A 19,268-nucleotide genomic window follows, 5' to 3' on the forward strand; every position below is an offset into this window, starting at 1 on the left:
CCCGCGTCCCCTGCATCAGCAGGCGGACTCTCAACCACCGCCACCAGGGAAGCCCCTGGAGGCGTTTTTGATCGTCATGATTGGAGGGTGCTATGGGCATCTAGTGGGGAGAGGCCAGGCATGCTGCTAAACATCCTACAACGTACAGGCTCATACAGCCCAAGATGTTAATAGTGCTGAGAGGCTGAGAAACCCTGATCTAGTCCATTTTATAAAGAAACTGAATCTCAGAGAGATCAAGTAACTTGTCCACGGGAGCGGTGGTAGAAATCACCTTACTTCCAAGGTCCAAGATTCTGACCAGCCCAATCTGTTCTGCTCTAGGATTTAACTTGCTTCAGGTCCCAGATATTTAAAAATGTGTAATCTCACACAGCATGACAAGGCCACAATCTCAAGCCCCCTCTGGAAGCGTCAATGCAGCCATTCAATAGGTGTCCAACTGACATAAGACAAAAGCCTCAGGGAAGCTTCCAGAAGGCAGGAAGTACTCCCCATACCCACACAGCCCAACACACACAAAGGTCTAATTTCAGGAGGGCTGCTACCTTTTCCCAAATCCAGGGAACTGGTTACAATAAGATGCCAGGAAAAGAAAACATCCTGTTGGGATTTGGGCTCAGATCAAGCACAGGAAGAGGGTGGAGCACCAAAGAGAAGAAACACTGAAAATCCAGAAGAAATGGCTGAGTTTGTGCAAATTTTCACCAAATATACAGACTGAGTGATCTTCTCAAGTCAGCCTTCCATACTCTAGAGAACAGATTTTGCTTTTTATGTTTTCAAATTGGCTTATTAGTTCTGCAATCCCATTATTTTTTGTTTTCTGTTGCCTTGGCTGGGCTACCCCGCTTTCCACTTTGTTCTGTTATTTCACATTACATCCCATTTGAACTCTTGGTTCATCATTTTTATGTTGGAGAGTGATTTAAATTGTTTTCCCTGTACCTATCTTCTTCCAGAATAAATACTTTACTTGAGCCTTTATGCCTTGTTCTGTCATTTTTCCATATCAAATGTTCACAAAGTTCCTGTGCAGAGTTTTTTTTTCCTGCTTTAATCACCAGACCAGAGGCAATTCTCTCTGGCCGTCTATTTGTATCAAAATGCATAGGTGGGCTATTGCCCCCTCCTCATTTACCTAGGCATTATTTGAACATTGCCCTCAGAATATGAGTTGGTTCTGTGTTGGGACAGTGGCCTTTGCCCAGACTTCCGCTAGGGGATGGGTATACGAGAGCTGACTGGTGAAATCTGTCTCTCCAAACTGTATAATTTAGCAAAAAGTTCTGGGCCAAAGACCACTCCACTGAGGGTGTATACTGGAATCTAGGAGGGGATACCCAGTATCAGAAACAATGACCTTGGGCTTCACTTGATTTCCTGCTTCAGAGTGAACTAATGAGCTAATTCAGCATGAAATTCCTGGATTTGGGATGTCCCAAATATTTTTTAACCTGCCTCTGTCTAATCAGGCTTTTGTTTGCTGTCAAGACAATGAGCCCTAGGACTCTAGCAGACTGTTTCCATTCTCCTTTCAGCAAGCAAGCAAGAAAAAAGTGGCCCCCAAAAGCCTGTTGCTTTGCTATAAGAAACTAGGCAAACTAGGGTGTGGTGGTCCCCAGCCTTTGGCTGGTGGCCACTCCGCTGCACCCCCGTCTTCTTGGAATGCAGTTCTTACAAAAGATAAAGTCTTAGTTTTATTTATTTTTATTTTTATTTTTTTTATTTGCAGTACACAGGCCTCTCACTGTTGTGGCCTCTCTCTTTGTGGAGCACAGGCTCCAGACACGCAGGCCCAGCGACCATGGCTCACGGGCCCAGCCACTCCGTGGCATGTGGGATCTTCCCGGACCGGGGCACGAACCCGTGTCCCCTGCATCGGCAGGCAGACTCTCAACCACTGCACCACCAGGGAAGCCCTAAAGTCTTAGTTTTAAATGCTGAGTCTTATTTTCTACAATTGATGTGTGGTAACTGACTCAGCAGGCCTGGGAAAGTTGAATCCATCTGAAGTGGAATCCTAAGCCAGCAGCAGGGAACACTGAAAACCCATTAAGTGTACATGGTAGAATCCTCAACAGTTTCAGGAGCTGGCAGTGCCAGGTACCTCTGGAACTTAAAAGAGTGGGAGAAGGTATAAGGCGTGTTGGTAGAAAGGAATTTAAGAAGCAGGTGCATCTAGATCCCTTCTCCCACTTCCCATCACTGGGTGAATGTCCTTCTCCCAACACAGAAGAACACTAAAAGTTTCCTCCTCAGAGAGTGTAGTGTGTACAGGACCCCTGGACTGGGCACAGGAGTCCAGTCCGGGACTGTGAATCTCACCTTGAAAACAGAGGGACAAATGGCTATATGTATGGATTGTTGAGAACTACCCTCCATCCCTTGGCCCTTTTCTTCCCTCAGACCCCAGAATTCTGGCAGCCAGACCTTTACCTCCAAGGAGAAAGAGACTTCTCTGGGGAATGGAGCCCAAGAAGAAAAACCCAAAGATACTGACCTTGGGGATTCCCCAACAAACAGCCCACCCAGATCAGGCCCATCCACAAGGTTGGAGCTCCCAATCCGTGTCTATGTCTCTCATTTTTAGTCACAGCAGCTAGTCAGGGTTTGCTATACATCTGAGAAAGTTCCTATATGGAAAATAGAGACCAAAACAAATGAAACAACAACAAAAAAGCATGGAGGGAACAGACTATACAGAGTTTTGTTTTGGTTTTTTAAAGACAGAGACATAAAGTAAGATACCACATGCACGAAACAAGAATAGAGAGCTATAAAAAAGAAAATTTCAGAAAGCTATTATAAAATTTTAATGAACATGACAGCAAAAATTTTAAATTAAATAGGAGGGTAAGGCAAGAAATAACAAGTGCTGGCAAGGATGTGGAGAAAAGGAAACACTAATACAAATTTGATGGGAGTGTAAATCAGTGCAGGCACTATGGAAAGCAGTATGGAGAATCCTCAAAATATTTTTAACATTTGATGTTAATTTAATATTTAATTAGTTTATAAATTCATATTTAATATTAAGAATACGACTACTATATGATCCAGCTATTCCACTTCTGGGTATTTTTTTGAATATTTCAAAAGTATTTATTCTTGGGAGTCTATTGCTAAGTAACATTGAATTCTCTTCTATGGAATATTTTGATATATTTATATTTTTCAGTTAAATATAAACCTTAATTTTTTTCAAGTTCTTTGACACTTTATAAGAATTGCCTCTCCTCCAATTTCTTCTTTTTGACGTTTAAAAGCTCTATAATAGTGAAATGATGGTTTTTAAAATTTGCATAAGTCATATCCATTCATGGCTCATGTTTTCCTTAATATACATTCTATGTTAGCATCAAACCAATGCAATAAAAACTCATTAATCCAAGCCCCATTCATTTTAAAGTCAAGCCCCACTAATGACCTCTTATTTCTGCTTGTTTCTTTCCTCTCACCTAGAATTCCTTTTGTTTTTTTTAATTTAATTTAATTTATTTATTTATATAGCAGGTCCTTATTAGTTATCCATTTTATACATATTAGTGTATATATGTCAATCCCAGTCTCCCAATTCATCACACCAGCACCCCCACCCCGCCACTTTCCCCCTTTGGTGTCCATATGTTTGTATTATATGATCCAGCTATTCCACTTCTGGATATTTAACCAAAGAATACAAAAACGCTAATTCAAAAAGATATATGCACCCCCAAGTTCAATAACAGCATTATTTACAATAGCCAAGATATGGAAACAACCTAAGTGTCCACTCTATTAACAGATGAATGGATAAAGAAGATGTGACTAATCAACTATACTCCAATAAAAACTAATTTAAAAAAATAAAATTAAGAATCCGCCTGCCAATGCAGGGGACACAGGTTCAATCCCTGGTCTGGGAAGATCCCACATGCCACAGAGCAGCTAAGCCCGTGTGCCACAACTACTGAGCCCATGTGCCACAGCTACTGAGCCCACGCACCACAACTATTGAGCCCATGTGCTGCAACTACTGAAGGCTGCGCACTCTAGGGCCCACGTGCCGGGACTACTGAGCCCGCGTGCTGCAACTACTGAAGCCCGCACGCCTAGAGCCTGTGCTCCGCAACGAGAAGCCACCGCAATGAGAAGCCCACACACCGCAACGAAGAGTAGCCCCAACTGGCCGCAACTAGAGAAAGCCTGCGTGCAGCAATGAAGACCCAATGCAGCCAAAAATAATAATAATAAATAAATAAAATTCAAAAACAAAAACAAACAAACAGAAAAGGAAGATGCAGTATATATATATACAATGGAATACTATTCAACCATAACAAAAGATGAAACCTTGCCATTTGTGACAACATGGATGGACCTTGAGGTTATTATGCTAAGTAAACTAAGTTAGATGGAAAAAGACAAATACTGTATGACTTCACTCATAGGAGGAACATAAAAAACAAACAAAATAAATGAACAAACCAAACCAAACAAAAACAAACATGTAGATACAGAGAATAGAGTAGTGGTTAGCAGAGGGGAAGGGGTGGGAGAGAGGAGGGCAAAATGGGCAAAGAGGATCAACTGTAGGGTAACAGATGGAAATTTTTTTTTTTTTTAATTTTTGGCTGCATTGAGTCTTCACTGCTGCACGAGGGCTTTCTCTAGTTGTGGCGATCGGGAGGTACTCTTCGTTGAGGTGCACGGGCTCCTCATTGCGGTAGCTTCTCTTGTTGTGGAGTACAGGCTCCAGGCACGCAGGCTTCAACAGTTGTGGCACATGGGCTCAGTACTTGTGGCTCACGGGCTCTAGAGCACAGGCTTAGTAGTTGTGGCACACAGGCTTAGTTGCTCCATGGCACGTGGGATCTTCCCGGACCAGGGATGGAACCCGTGTCCCCTGCATTGGCAGGCGGATTCTTAACCCTTGTGCCACCAGGAAAGTCCCGAAACTAAATTTTGGGTGGTGAGCACGCTGTGGGGTACACAGAGGTAGAAACATAGTGTTGTACACATGAAACTTATATAATGCTATAAACCAATGTTATCTCAACAAAAAATAAATTTAAAAAAATTCAAGGGTGAAAAAGAGGGAGGCAACAGAACAGACTTCTGGGTCGACAGGTCATTTATTCACCAAAGGAGCAGGAGAAAGATTTATCATGTTTGGAAATGTTGGTTGAAAAAGTAAACAAAAAATGCATAAAATTAAATTAAATAGAAGGGTTGGAAGATAAAGCTGAGGAAATCTCCTGGAAAACACAGCAAAGAGCCAAAGAGAGAAATAACTGAAGAGAAAAGATAAGAAAATCAGAGGACCAGTCCAAGAGGTTCACCATCTGAATAGTAGGAATTCCACCAAGAGAAAACTGAGGAGAAGAAATCATTGTGAAATTATTTAAGAAATGTTCCCAGAAGTAAACAGCATAAGTTGCTAAACTGAAGGGGCCCAGTGAATATCCAGCAAACTGTGGCTCATGGGCTAAATTCAGCCTGCCGCCTGTTTCTGTACAGACCTTTACACTTTTAAAGGGGTGGGAAAAAAGAAGAAGTGGCAGAGATGATATATGAACCACAAAAACTAAAGTATTTAAACACAGGGCCCTTTATAGAAAAAGTTTCCTGAACCTGGTCTTGCACAATGGATAAGAACAGACAAATACCAAGGCAAATTACCATGAAAGTACAGAACACTGGGGACGGAGTGAAAGTTTCAGAGGGGACGACATGGGATATGTACAAAAGATCAGGAATCCAATGGCTTCAAAAACTTCTCAAAGGCAACATTGGAAATTAAGATGACAGTAGAGCCGTGTCTTCAAAAGTCTAAACGCAAACAATTTCCAATGTAGAATTCTACACTCCTCCAAACCGTCAATGAAATATGAGGGTAAAATAGGTATTTTCAGACATGCAAGGTCTCAATAAAATTACCTCCCTTTTCTCAGAAGCTCCTGGGAGATGAGCTCCACCAAAACAGGAGAGAGTAAACCAAGAAAGGAAGACACAAAATACAAGAGACAGGACAATTCAAAACAAGAGAGGTGAGAAAAATCCCAGGAGGATGGTGAATGGAAGTCCAGGGTACTGGGGATGCACTAGAGGAAGACTGCCCATCTCTGCAGGAACGTGGCTTTATTTTTACCACATGTTTACCACGTCCAGGGCTCATTATTCTGTTGCATAGAACCAGGTTTCCCTGTGGCCTCATTTCATGTAGCGCAGATCTGCTGGTGATGAATTCTTTCAACTTTTTTGAAACTGTTTATCTTGCTTTGTTGCTGAGGGATAAAACTGTTGCTCTGGGTATAAAATTCTATGTTACTATTTTGTATCTTTCAGTCCTTTAAAGACAGTGCCCTGCTGCCTTCGGGCTTACATTGTTTCTGACAAGAAATCTGCCGCCATCTTTATCTCTGTTCTGTACATAATGTGTCTTTGCTCTCTGGCTCATTAAGCATTTTGCTTTTTATCACTGCTTTTAAGCAGTTTTGGTTATGATGTGCCTTGGTGTAGATTTCTTCATGTTGCTTACACTTTGGGTTCATTGGAATTCTTCGATCTAAGAGTTTATAGTTTTCATCAAATTTGGAAAATGTTCAGCTAATATTTTTTCAAATATTGTTTCTGACCCCCCTCATTCTTTTCACCTTTATATATATTAGGCTCCTTGACATTGTCTCACATCTTGCTGATACTCTCTTGTTTTTATTCCCCCAGTCTTTTTTCTATGTTTCACTTTGAATAGCTTCTATTGCTTTGGCTTCAAGGTAACTAGTTTTTTCTTCTGCAATGTCTAACTTGTAACCCTAACCTTTAATAAAAAGCATTTGTGTAGAGAGATAAAAACAAGAGAGATAAAAACAAAGATGGCAAGAGGTTAACCACTGTGAAATCTAGGTAGAAGATAGGTGGGTAATCTTTACACTATTCTTTCAACTTTCCAGTATGTTGGAAATTTTTCTTAAGAAGGGATTGGGGGGGCTTCCCTGGTGGCGCAGTGGTTCGGAGTCTGCCTGCCAATGCAGGGGACATGGGTTCGGGCCCGGGTCTGGGAAGATTCCACATGCCGCGGAGCAACTAAGCCCGTGTGCCACAACTACTGAGCCTGTGCGTCTGGAGCCTGTGCTCTGCAACAGGAGAGGCCGTGACAGTGAGAGGCCTGCGCACCGCGATGAAGAGTGGCCCCCGCTCGCCGCAACTGGAGAAAGCCCTCGCACAGAAACGAAGACTCAACACAGCCAAAAATAAATAAATAAATTTATTTAAAAAAAAAAAAAAAAAGAAGGGATTGGGCCGCAGAGGAAGAATGAGTATTACCTCTCTATGAGAAACCGACCAGATCTTTCAGTCTCAGCGAAAACTCGAAAAAGCTTATTACTCTAACTAGAGTTTCAAATCCCTTAAACGGTAAGTAGGAGAAAGAGATAGAGACACCCCATGACGCAGTCAAAACAGTAAAGTTCAAGGTGACCCCTTTCCCCAAGATTATGTGAGGGAAAGCAAACCAGAAAATTCTCGGTGGCCACATGATTGCCTCATCTTAAAATCCTGAAGTACTTTTAGCCAAAAGATGATGAGATCTGTCGACTGAGTAATTTTAAGGGGTTCACCTCACAGTAGTCTATTGTTAAAAGCCTATAGTGTGAAGTTCACACAGAGCAGAGGGGGACTCTTGTTCAGAGCCAATGTTTTATTTTCTTCAAATCCCTAGCAACTAGTACCAATAATATTGATGTGTCCAGAGACCAGGGAAAGGCCTCTTTGCTTCAACTCCTGGCTACACCAACGCTCAGAAGATGGGTGAAGAAAAGCTATGAGAGGAGAAGGTCAGCGAGCCCTCTTCACCCCGTCACTGCCAGGGTAGGGGCTCTGAAGATCATCTAAGTGTAAAGGTTCTTCCTTTCTCCCTCAGCTGCCAAACAGAAGCAGCTTTGTTCCTACTGCCATTAAGGGAAGTTCATGAGGATCATCTGAGACTGGATTAGAATTAGCTGGGAAGTCCTGAGCTCCCTCTAAACACAGTATAAGCAGCCTTCCCGCCCTTACCATTGTAACACTCCTAGCAGCTTATCCTTGTCATTGTGAATCTACGCTGACACAGAACATAAAAATAACACTGCTTGTCCCCAGCAGCCATGGAGAAGGAAGATCTGCCAATGCCATTCATCCAGCAGACTAGTACAACCTGACTTCCTGCTCCGGATGAGGCTGGACTAGATGCTCCTACAATTCTTCCCAGACTGAAGATTCTATGATTTGATGGCATCTTTTTTTTTTTAATTGGAGTATAGTTGCTTTACAATGTTGTGTTAGTTTCTGATGTACAGCAAAGTGAATCAGCCACATGTATACATATATCCCCTCTTCCTTGGATTTCCTTCCCATTTAGGTCACCGCAGAGCACTGAGTAGAGTTCCCTGTGCTATACAGTCTGTTCTCATTAGTTATCTACTTTACGGATACATCCATAGTAGTGTATATCTGTCAGTCCCAATCTCCCAATCCATCACACCACAACCCTACCCCCACCGATTTGATGGCCTCTTGACACAGCATAACACCCGAAATCCTCAGAGCCTTGCATTACGAGTGGCTATAATCATTTCCTCTTTCCTCCTCAAAACAATCCTGAAGGGCTTCCCTGGTGGCGCAGTGGAACAACTACTGAAGCCCACGTGCCTAGGGCCCGTGCTCTGCAACAAGAGAAGCCACCTCAACGAGAAGCCCACACACCTCAACGAAGAGTAGCCCCCACTTGCCAGAACTAGAGAAAGCCTGTGCGCAGCAGTGAAGACCCAATGCAGCCAAAAATTTAAAAAATAAAATAAAATTAAAAATTAAAAAAAAAAAAAAAGAGTAGGTCAGATCACAGAGGAGAGGGTGCAGGGTGAGAAGAGGGCCTGGGTTCACCCCCGAGGGGCACAGACATTTACAGCCAGGTACAGGAAGAGAAGCCAGCAGGTTTGAGAGTCAGGAGGGAAGGGAGGCTAGCAGAGCAGTGTCTACGACTTTGTGGCTCCCAGGGTCCACCCTCAAATCATCCCAAAGCAAGCCTGAGCCTTCACTCAGTGATGAGTCTCCAGTCTCCAGGCTGGGAGGCTTGGCAGCTGGAAACTTTTCAGGACTTACTCTTGCTGTGGTGTTTCGCCTGTGTCTTAAAGTCAGTCCTTGCCTGTCTGAACCTTGTTGTTCAGGATTTTTTTTTTTTTTCCGGTACGCGGGCTTCTCACTGTTGTGGCCTCTCCCGCTACGGAGCACAGGTTCCGGACGCGCAGGCTCAGCGGCCATGGCTCACAGGCCCAGCCGCTCCGCGGCATGTGGGATCTTTCCAGACCGGGGCTCGAACCCGTGTCCCCTGCATCAGCAGGCGGATTCTTAACCACTGCGCCACCAGGGAAGCCCTCTTTCTGTTTCTTATATGCTGATGGTATTTCACTTTAAATGTCTACTAATGATTTGGCCTAACAGCTGACCTCGTAGGAAGTAAATGAGATATTAAGTAATTATTGCACTAGGAAAGCCTATTTTATTCTTGGGAGCTAAAAAATTTAGAGAGATGGGGTTCGTGCCCCGGTCCGGGAAGATCCCACATGCCGCGGAGCGGCTGGGCCCGTGAGCCATGGCCGCTGAGCCTGCGCGTCCACAGCCTCTGCTCCGCAACGGGAGAGGCCACAACAGTGAGAGGCCCGCGTACCGCAAAAAACAAAACAAAACAAAACCAAAAAACAGAAAGAAAGGAATATTGGAAATCTGGCCTATGAGAGCTTGCAATTTGAGCCATTAGTAGTTAGTTATTCTTACTTTGGAGCCCCAAAGACATATATTAAGATCAGATCAGTGTATATCAGAAGCAAATTGCTTTGTTTTAACCAACGCAAACTTTCCCAAAGAGCACTGAGCGGGCAACAGCTGGCTGTTATCTGGTGATTACTAGATCCTGTGTCTATCAAAACTATGAGCGATTTGTTTCCTTGACTCTGCTCAGGACTTACTCATAACCTTGAGCAGACAAACTTATCTCGGTAATTATATCTGTAAAATAATAATAACCCCTTATAATGACTCACTGTTTTCAGAGCAATTGTTTGGATTATTATTTAATGCAAGCCTTCAAAGAATTCTGTGATGCTGGGATTAGAATTTCCAATTGAAAAAGACATTAAATAACATGTCCAGGTCACCCAGCCACTAGGGGTTGGCACTGGGACTGTCAGCTGGATGTCCTGACTTCTAGTCTAGAACTCTTTCCACTCCACAACACTGCTTCGCGCTGACTTTTTTTTTTTTAATTTTTAAAAAAGCCTGGGGACAAAAAGCAAGTAAAACTCATACTTGCTGCAATTCAGATGAAGTCTTGGCTATCTCGCCCTAACTTCAGTGCTAGCAACAGCCCTTCACAGGAGAAACTGATTGAAGCAATCAAATCAGAGGATCGCCTTGGGGATTCTCCAAGCACTTCTCACAGAGGCGAGCCACAGGACTGGGGTTCACGATTTATGGCTGTTGAGTCGCCAGTGATAACTTCACAATTTGGCCTGACCACTCCACTAAAGAAAAGACTCTTCATTACCAGCCAAACCCCTGTTTGTCTAAGAGGTGCCATGGGCCAAAAACACCAGAGGGAAAATCTTTTAGTGCATATTCAAAAAGCCCTTTTTGGATCCTGTGGTAGATATGCTCTCTTACATCTGATGGGTGACACATGGATGATCCCTGAGTCGCAAACTGCTTCTCATCGAAATTTTATCCCAAATTAAACTACTTATCACCCTATCATAAGAGTGACATTTAGTCTAAAACAAATAAGACTGTGTTTAGAAATAAACGGCAAGAATACTGCATATTAAAAAACTACAGGGGGGCAGCAGAGAGGGGAGGGTGGGGAGCTTCTGGGATTCAACCAAAGCTGTACTCAAATGACAACTCATATCCTTAGATGCTTTTATTAAAAAAAAGTTAACCAAGCATTTGATTCAAGAAATTAGAATAAGAACACACACACACACCCCCCACAGAAGGAAGAAACTGAGTTTTTTAAAAGACAATTAAAATAGACAAATCATTACCAAGTATTTCCATGAAAATAATAACACTAACAGGGTAGAATGAGAAAAGAGATCACAACTACCGATGCAGAAGATATTTTTTAAATTAGACAAATCTAATTTAAAGTTAATAAATTTGAAAATTTTAGGTTGAAAGGCCTATTTTATAAGAAAATATAAATTGCCAAAATTGATTCAAGAAGCTGAAGAAAGCCTGAATAAATAAATAGTAATCAAATAAATTTAAAAGACTGTCAAATATTTATCCTCTTCCCCCCCAAAAGCAACAAATTCAAATCGTTTTATGGATAAATCATTCCTAACATTCAGGGAAAGGAATGTCCATGTTATTTGATCTACTCTGGAACATGCAAAAAGATAAGAAACTTCCCAATTCATTTAAGGAGAGACAAATTCTGATGCAAAAGATCTGAAACAAAAGGGAGAGAGAGAGGAATAATATATATATAAAATACACATATTCAACCGTTCATTCCAAATATTTCTTGAGTGCCCACTATGTACCAGCATTGTTCTAGGTGCTGGGAATACAGAAGTGAACAAAACAAAGGCTATGCTCTCACGGAGCTTCCATTTGGCTGGTGGAGGCCAAGATAAAAAAAAAAACAAAGAAGACAGTAAGTATGAAATGTCAGATTTGACATGGTGAGGGGGATGAGAAAGTAGGGGGAATTTCAATTTTATATAAAGTAGTCAGAGGAGTCCTCACTGGTGAGGTGGCATTTGACCAGAGACCTAAAGGAATTAAGGGAACAAGCATGCAGATATCTGAAGGAAGAACATTTCAGACAAAGGTAACAACAAATGCAAAGCCCTGAGGTGGGAACATACTTGGAATGATCAAAGAACAGCAAGAAGGCTCCAATGCTAATGAATATAGACGTAAAAATATTAAGTAGAATTTAATAGCACTGAAAAAGAATACTGCATGTCTAACAAGTAAGTTTATCTCAGAAATGCAATGAATGATTGCTCAATATTATAATTAATTAATTATGTTACATTACTAGATTAAATAAGAAAAACTACATGATCGTTTCAAAAGAAACTAAACCAGTAGCTAAGCCTGGTTTTAAAAACAAAACAAAAACTCTTAGTAGGGCTTCCCTGGTGGCGCACTGGTTGAGAGTTCACCTGCCGATGCAGGGGACACGGGTTCGTGCCCGGGTCCGGGAAGATCCCACATGCCACGGAGCGGCTGGGCCCGTGAGCCATGGCCGCTGAGCCTGCGCGTCCGGAGCCTGTGCTCCACAACGGGAGAGGCCACAACAGTGAGAGGCCCCCGTACCGCAAAACAACAACAACAACAACAACAACAAAACTCTTAGTAAGCTGAAACTAAAAGGAAGTAATTTGGATGTCAACTTCTTTAGGGAAGCTTCCTCTAACCTCCCCAGGCTTACACCAGACTAGCGCCCTGTATCATTCCTTTGTAATTCTCATCACAATTATAACTAACAAATTATTTGTATTAACTGTAAGAGTACCATATTAGAATCCTTTTGAAAAGTGAGGTGTTTCAAAAACATGATACTTTTTTTTTTTTTTTGCGGTATGCGGGCCTCTCACTGTTGTGGCCTCTCCCGTTGCGGAGCACAGGCTCCGGATGCACAGGCCCAGCGGCCACGGCTCACGGGCCCAGCCGCTCCGCGGCATATGGGATCCTCCCAGACCGGGGCACGAACCCATATCCCCTGCATCGGCAGGCAGACTCTCAACCACTGCGCCACCAGGGAGGCCCAAAAACATGATACTTTTAATAAACTAGGAATGAAGATACAATGTGACCATTCAAAAACAATTTTTAAAATTTAAATGAATTGTCTAAAAGGACACAGGATGAGTTATAACAAGAATAAGTAGTTTTTATTAAAAGTACACAGAAAAGGGCTTCCCTGGTGGCGCAGTGGTTAAGAATCTGCCTGCCAATGAAGGGGACATGGGTTCGAGCCCTGGTCCAGGAAGATCCCACATGCCACGGAGCAACTAAGCCTGCACACCACAACTACTGAGTCTGCGCTCTAGAGCCCACATGCCACAACTACTGAAGCCCACGCGCCTAGAGCCCGCGAGCCACAACTACTGAGCCCACATGCCTAGAGCCCGTGCTCTGCAACAAGAGGAGCCACCACAATGAGAAGCACATGCACCACAACAAAGAGTAGCCTCCACTCGCTGTAACTAGAGAAAGCCCGCACGCAGCAACGAAGACCCAATGAAGCCAAAAATAAAAATATAAATAAATAAATATATATTTTTAAAAAATAAATAAAATGGGCAAAGGGTTTGTGTAGACATCTCTCCAAAGAATATATACAAATGGTCAATAAGCACATGAAAAAATGCTCAACCTCACTAGCTGTTAAGGAAATGCAAATCAAAACCGCAATGGGATACCACTTCACACCCACTAGGATGGCTATAATCAAAAAGACAGATAACAACAAGTGCTGGTAAGGATATTATGAAATAGGAGCCTTCATACACTGCTGGTGGGAATGTACAATGGTGTAGTCACTTTGGAAAACAGTTTTGCAGTTCCTCAGAAAGTTCATTACCATATGTCCCAGCAATTCTATTCCTAGGTATCTACCCAAGAGAACTGAAAACATGTTTCAAAAATAATAAGTATAACATAAATTCTTCCAATCCATGAACATAGTATATCTCTGTATTTATTTAAGCTTTGCTATCTTTCATCAGTATTTTGTAACTTTCAGCATGCAGACCTAGAACACATTCTTTTAGATTTACACCCAAGTATTTCATGGTTTTTGTTCTACTATAGATGATACTATTTTAGATTTCAATTTCTAGTTGTTCATTGCTAGTATATAGAAATACAATATATTTTTGTAAATTGACATTGTATCCTGCAACCTTGCTAAACTATCTGCAATTCTCCTTATCATACAGTTGCTCCCTTATTTGTGAAGTTAAGAATTTTTATTTTCACATTGTAATACAGCAAAGAAACTAGAATATTAAAAGTAAATTTGTTGAAACGTCAATTCTCCCCAATCCAATCTATAGATTCAAAACAATTCCAAACAGAATCCCAGAAGAATTTTTAAAAATAGAAATTGCCAAGCTCATTCTAAAATTTATATGGAAAAGCAAATGAACCAAAAGAAGCAAAATAATTCTGAAAAAGAAAAACAAAGCTGGAGAACTCAAAATATCCAGTTTCCAGTCTTACTTTAAAGCTACAGTAATTGAGTCAGAATGAGTGTTAGTGAAAGCATACATATAGGTCAAGAAATAGAACAGGGAGTCCAAAAATGGACCTACCCAAAGATGGTCAATTGATTCTCAACAAAGAACAAAAACAATCAATGGGGGAAAAGGATAGTCTTTTCAACAAATGGTGCTGGAACAAATAGACACTCACAAACAAAAAATTTACATATATACAAAAATGAACTTTGATCATAGCTCACAATATATAAAATTAACTCAAAATGGATCAAAGACTAAATATAAAGCCAAAAACTATAAAACATCTAGATGAAAACACAGGAAAAAAACAAACAAACATAGAAAATCTTTGTGAACTTGGGTTAGGCAGAGATTTCTTACATAGAATACCAAAAGTACAATCCATAAAAGAAAAAATTGATAAATTGAACTTCATAAAAATTAAGAACTTCTGCTCTTTGAAAAATACTGTTAATAGAATGAAAAGACAAGTCACAAACTGTGAGAGAATATTTGTAATTCACATATCTGATGAAAGAAATGTACCCAGAATACATAAAGACCTCTCAAAACTAAAATAATAAGAAAACAGACAACCCAATAAAAAATATGCAAAAGGTTTAGACATCTCACCAGAGAAGATACACAGATGGCAAATAAACACATGAAAAAATGCTTAACACTATTAGTCATTAGGAAAATGCAAATTAAAATCATAAGATACCACTACCTCTGAGAATGGCTAAAATTTTTTAAACTGACAATACCAAGGACTAACAACGATGCTGGTGAAAAATGTAAAACGGTATAGCCACTCTGGAAAATAATTTGACAGTTTCTTATAAAGTTAAACACACACTTATCAAACAACCCATTAATCCCACTCCTAGGTATTTACATATCCAAGTGATATGTTCACACAAAACCTGTGACTGCTTCTAGAAGCATTATAGAAGCATTTGCAATTGCCCAGAAAGTGAATAACTCAAATGTCCTTCAGCTGGGGAATGGAGAAACTGTAGTACATTCGTACAACAGAAGAGTAGTTGGCAATGAGAAGGGACAAACTACAGATATATGCAACATGGATGATTGTCAAATGCATTATGCTAATTTAAAGAAGGCACATTCAAAAAGCTACATACTGTATGATTCCATTGATAACGACATTCTGGAAAAGGCAAACATATAGGGACAGAAAACAGTTCAGTGGTTGCCAGGGCCTGGGGGTGGGAGGGGAGGATGACCATAAAGGGGCTGCACAAGGGAATTTGGAGGATGATGACCTGTTCTGTATTTTGATTATGGTAGTGACTATATGACTGTATGTAATGGCTGAAATTTGAAGAACTGTTCACTAAAAAGGGTAAATTTTACTTATGCAAATTATACCTTACTTTAGAAATGAAAAAATGTAACATGTATTTATTATATTTCAAAATATAACACTTAAATTATCTGTATGCTAACCAAAGTTTCTTTAAAAAAAAAAAAAAGTGTAAGAATGGGGCTTCCGTGGTGGCGCAGTGGTTGAGCGTCCGCCTGCCAATGCAGGGGACTCGGGTTCGTGCCCCGGTCCGGGAAGATCCCACATGCCACGGAGCAGCTGGGCCCGTGAGCCATGGTTGCTGAGCCTGTGCTCCGCAGCAGGAGAGGCCACAGCAGTGAGAGGCCCGTGTACGGCAAAAACAAAACAAAACAACAACAACAACAAAAAAGAATGAATGAAAACTGCTTCAATCTAGGTATCCTCTCAACTTCTGACACATCCTATGACTCAGAGCTCCATCTGAAAAAGGTATGTAATATATTTAATACACAAATTGAAACTACATCCTTTTCCAAAAGAATGTGATTCTTATAAACTAACATGAGGAGAAATTGCTAACAGCGAGGAAGCAAGAAAAACAGTACATTTTGTAATCCTTGCATCTTTGAAACACACTGACAAAACTTCACGGAACGAGTAAATTTTGGATTACAACATGGATTTACATAATTGAAACAACACCATTAACATAAACTAGATAAAAAATGCCTCGAAAAAAATGAAATTCTCGAGATTGAGACTGACATATATACACTAATATGTATAAAATGGATAACTAGGGCTTCCCTGGTGGTGCAGTGGTTGGGAGTCCGCCTGCCGATGCAGGGAACACGGGTTCGTGCCCCAGTCCAGGAAGATCCCACATGCCACGGAGCGGCTGGGCCCGTGAGCCATGGCCACTGGGCCTGTGCGTCTGGAGCCTGTGCTCCACAATGGGAGAGGCCACAACAGTGAGAGGCCCGTGTACCGCAAAAAAAAGAAAAAAAGAAAAAAAAAAAAAGGATAACTAATAAGAACCTGCTGTATAAAAAAATAAATAAAATAAAATTCATTAATTATTTTAAAAAAATGAAATTCTCCTTTCTCTTAACAATCTCTTTGCAAAGTCGACAGAAGGGAAAAAAAACCAACCACATTTTATAGAAAGAAAATAAAGAAAAAAAAAGTAAAGAAATGACTAGAACTGGAAACAGAAGTTGGGTCAGGTTACAAATCATCCATATATTCTTCAGGTCTATTCTTGCATTTTCCAGCTCATTTGCACCTCGTTCAAGAAGTTTACCGAAGACTCCACACTTTCTCCCCCAAAACCCTGGCCCCCCAGGAAAGAAGTATTCTATCTCTTCTTGAAATCCTCTAACACTTGTACTGAACCTCTTTGTTGATCTTTTCATAATGATAATATTGACTGAATTTACTGTGTGTCAAGAACTGTATCAGACGCTATACCTGCATTACCTCATTTAATACTCATAGAACCACATAAGGCAGGTGCTCTTATTACCCATTTTATAGATGAAGAAATTGAAGCACAAAAGGGTTCCATTATTTACCAAAGTCACACAGCTAATAGTGGTAGATCAGAATTTTATCCCAGGTAGTCCAAATCCAGAGCCCATTCTCTGAATCGCTATACATAAAGATTAAGTCATTCATCCAACATTTACAAAGCCTAAGCACTAACTCTCACACTAAAGACAGACTTAACAGAAAAACAAATATCGTATCTTAACGCATATATGTGGAATCTAGGAAAAGGGTACAGATGAACCTGTTTGCAAGGCAGAAATAGAGATACAGATGTAGAGAACAAACATATGGACACCAAGGGGGGAAAGGCGGGGGTGAGATGAATTGGGAGATTGAGATTGACATATATATACTAATATGTATAAAATAGATAACTAATGAGAACCTGCTGTATACCATAGGGAACTCTACTCAATGCTCTGTGGTGACCTAAATGGGAAGGAAATCCAAAAAAGAGGGGATATATATGCATATAGCTGATTCACTTTGCTGTACAGCAGAAACTAACACAACATTGTTAAGCAACTATACCCCAATTTAAAAAAGAAGAAAAAGAAAAAAAAGGAGTATACATATTCAAAAAAAACCCCAAAACAGACAGACTTAAGAAGAAGATGAGGTCCTACTCTCCCATGAAAGAGCTTCTGGTCTAGTTGGAGACCAACACAAAGAAGTACAATACACTCGTTATACCTTAAGTATGTCAGGGGAGTGACAGGGAGGGCATCTCAGGATTGTCTGTGTCTGTCACAACAGTGTGACACTGTCCCACATTTTAGTGTCCCTGTATTCCCCCATAATTCCTACCAGGCTCTGAACAAACCTTTGTTGAATGAACAGCTAACACCCATCTCCTCTACTTTTGTTGTATCTGTACCTACTGCCACTCTAAAACTCAACTTAGAAAGATGTGACAGGAAGCCAAAAACTACATTTACCTTCCTCTCAATCATATCCTTAAGAACATTGATTCATTCCATGAATATTTATTGACTACCAACTATGACCAGCCACTGTTTTTGGTATGGGATACAGGGATGAACATACCAGATAAAGACCACGCTCTCCCGGAAGCAATATTCAAGTGGATGAAACAATCAAACAAGTACCAAAAACAAACAGACAAAAAACCCGCCAACCAAAAAAACAAAAAATGAAACAATATCACTTCAGATCATTTTAAGTGCTATGAAGAAAATAAAATTAGGGAATATGGTAAACAGTGACTATGAGGTGTTAATTTAGACCGGGAAGACCAGGCTGTGAAGATGACATCTAAACTGGTGCGTGTTGGTTAAAAAACATCTTTGTTTGACTCCTATTTGTAGAGGAAAAAGGCAAAGCTAGAAACCCCCTCCGAAATTAGGAGTCAGAATTAACAGAATTCTTTGTGTCACTGACAAAGAATTGCAAAAATATTTTTTCAAAAATTTATACCTAACTCAATAGTTATAGAAATAGAATGCTGTTCACACATTCACCAACTTTATGTAAAATTGGTTTTATTTTTGTAAACAGTGGCTTTGCTTTATTTCAGAAAATAAATTTTGACCATATTGCACAATAATTTTTTTTTATACTTGCTTCTAAAAGTTGGGGGGAGCTACCTGCATGAACAAGGGTCACGGCAAAAGGATGCAAAAACATGATTTCTGTAACACCTGTTTTCGGGATTTTGTTTTAAAAGCACCTTATTCAAATATAACATTTAAAAGAATGTAACATAACAATCCACATTTCACAATCCTTTAAAAAGCATACTGGAAGGAAATGGTATATCTAGAACAATGAAGAAAGTTATTTTTTACTAATGTTGCAAGGAAATGGACACCAGGTTTTTAAAAAGTAATTAACACTGATTTTGGCAAGTCATTTAACTGCTCTGAGCCTCCATTTCTTTCCCAAGGGTAAAATGAGGGTGTTGACATGAAAGGATCCCTAAGGGTCCTTCCAGCCCTAAACGCTTTGATTGGCCTTTAAAAATAGAAGGTATGTGATTCAGAACCTTTACCGCATGGGGAAGGCAGGTGATAATTATTGTGGACACTTTTAAAAACTTGCTCATTTTGGCGTTCAGTTTTTACAACAATTTTCTTCTGGTGTAATAGGTCAGATAAGGTTGTACAATTGGGAATATTTTCTATATATCAACG

General features: G+C 40.5%; 1 protein-coding gene across 2 annotated transcripts in view; it reads right to left on the reverse strand.

The window, feature by feature from the left end:
• STXBP1 (syntaxin binding protein 1) overlaps positions 1 to 19,268 on the reverse strand; it is a 71,864-nt gene that overhangs the window by 50,966 nt on the left and 1,630 nt on the right. The window lies entirely within an intron of this gene.

Source organism: Mesoplodon densirostris, chromosome 6, assembly GCF_025265405.1.
Source record: "Mesoplodon densirostris isolate mMesDen1 chromosome 6, mMesDen1 primary haplotype, whole genome shotgun sequence".
Classification (NCBI taxonomy): Eukaryota; Metazoa; Chordata; class Mammalia; order Artiodactyla; family Ziphiidae; genus Mesoplodon; species Mesoplodon densirostris.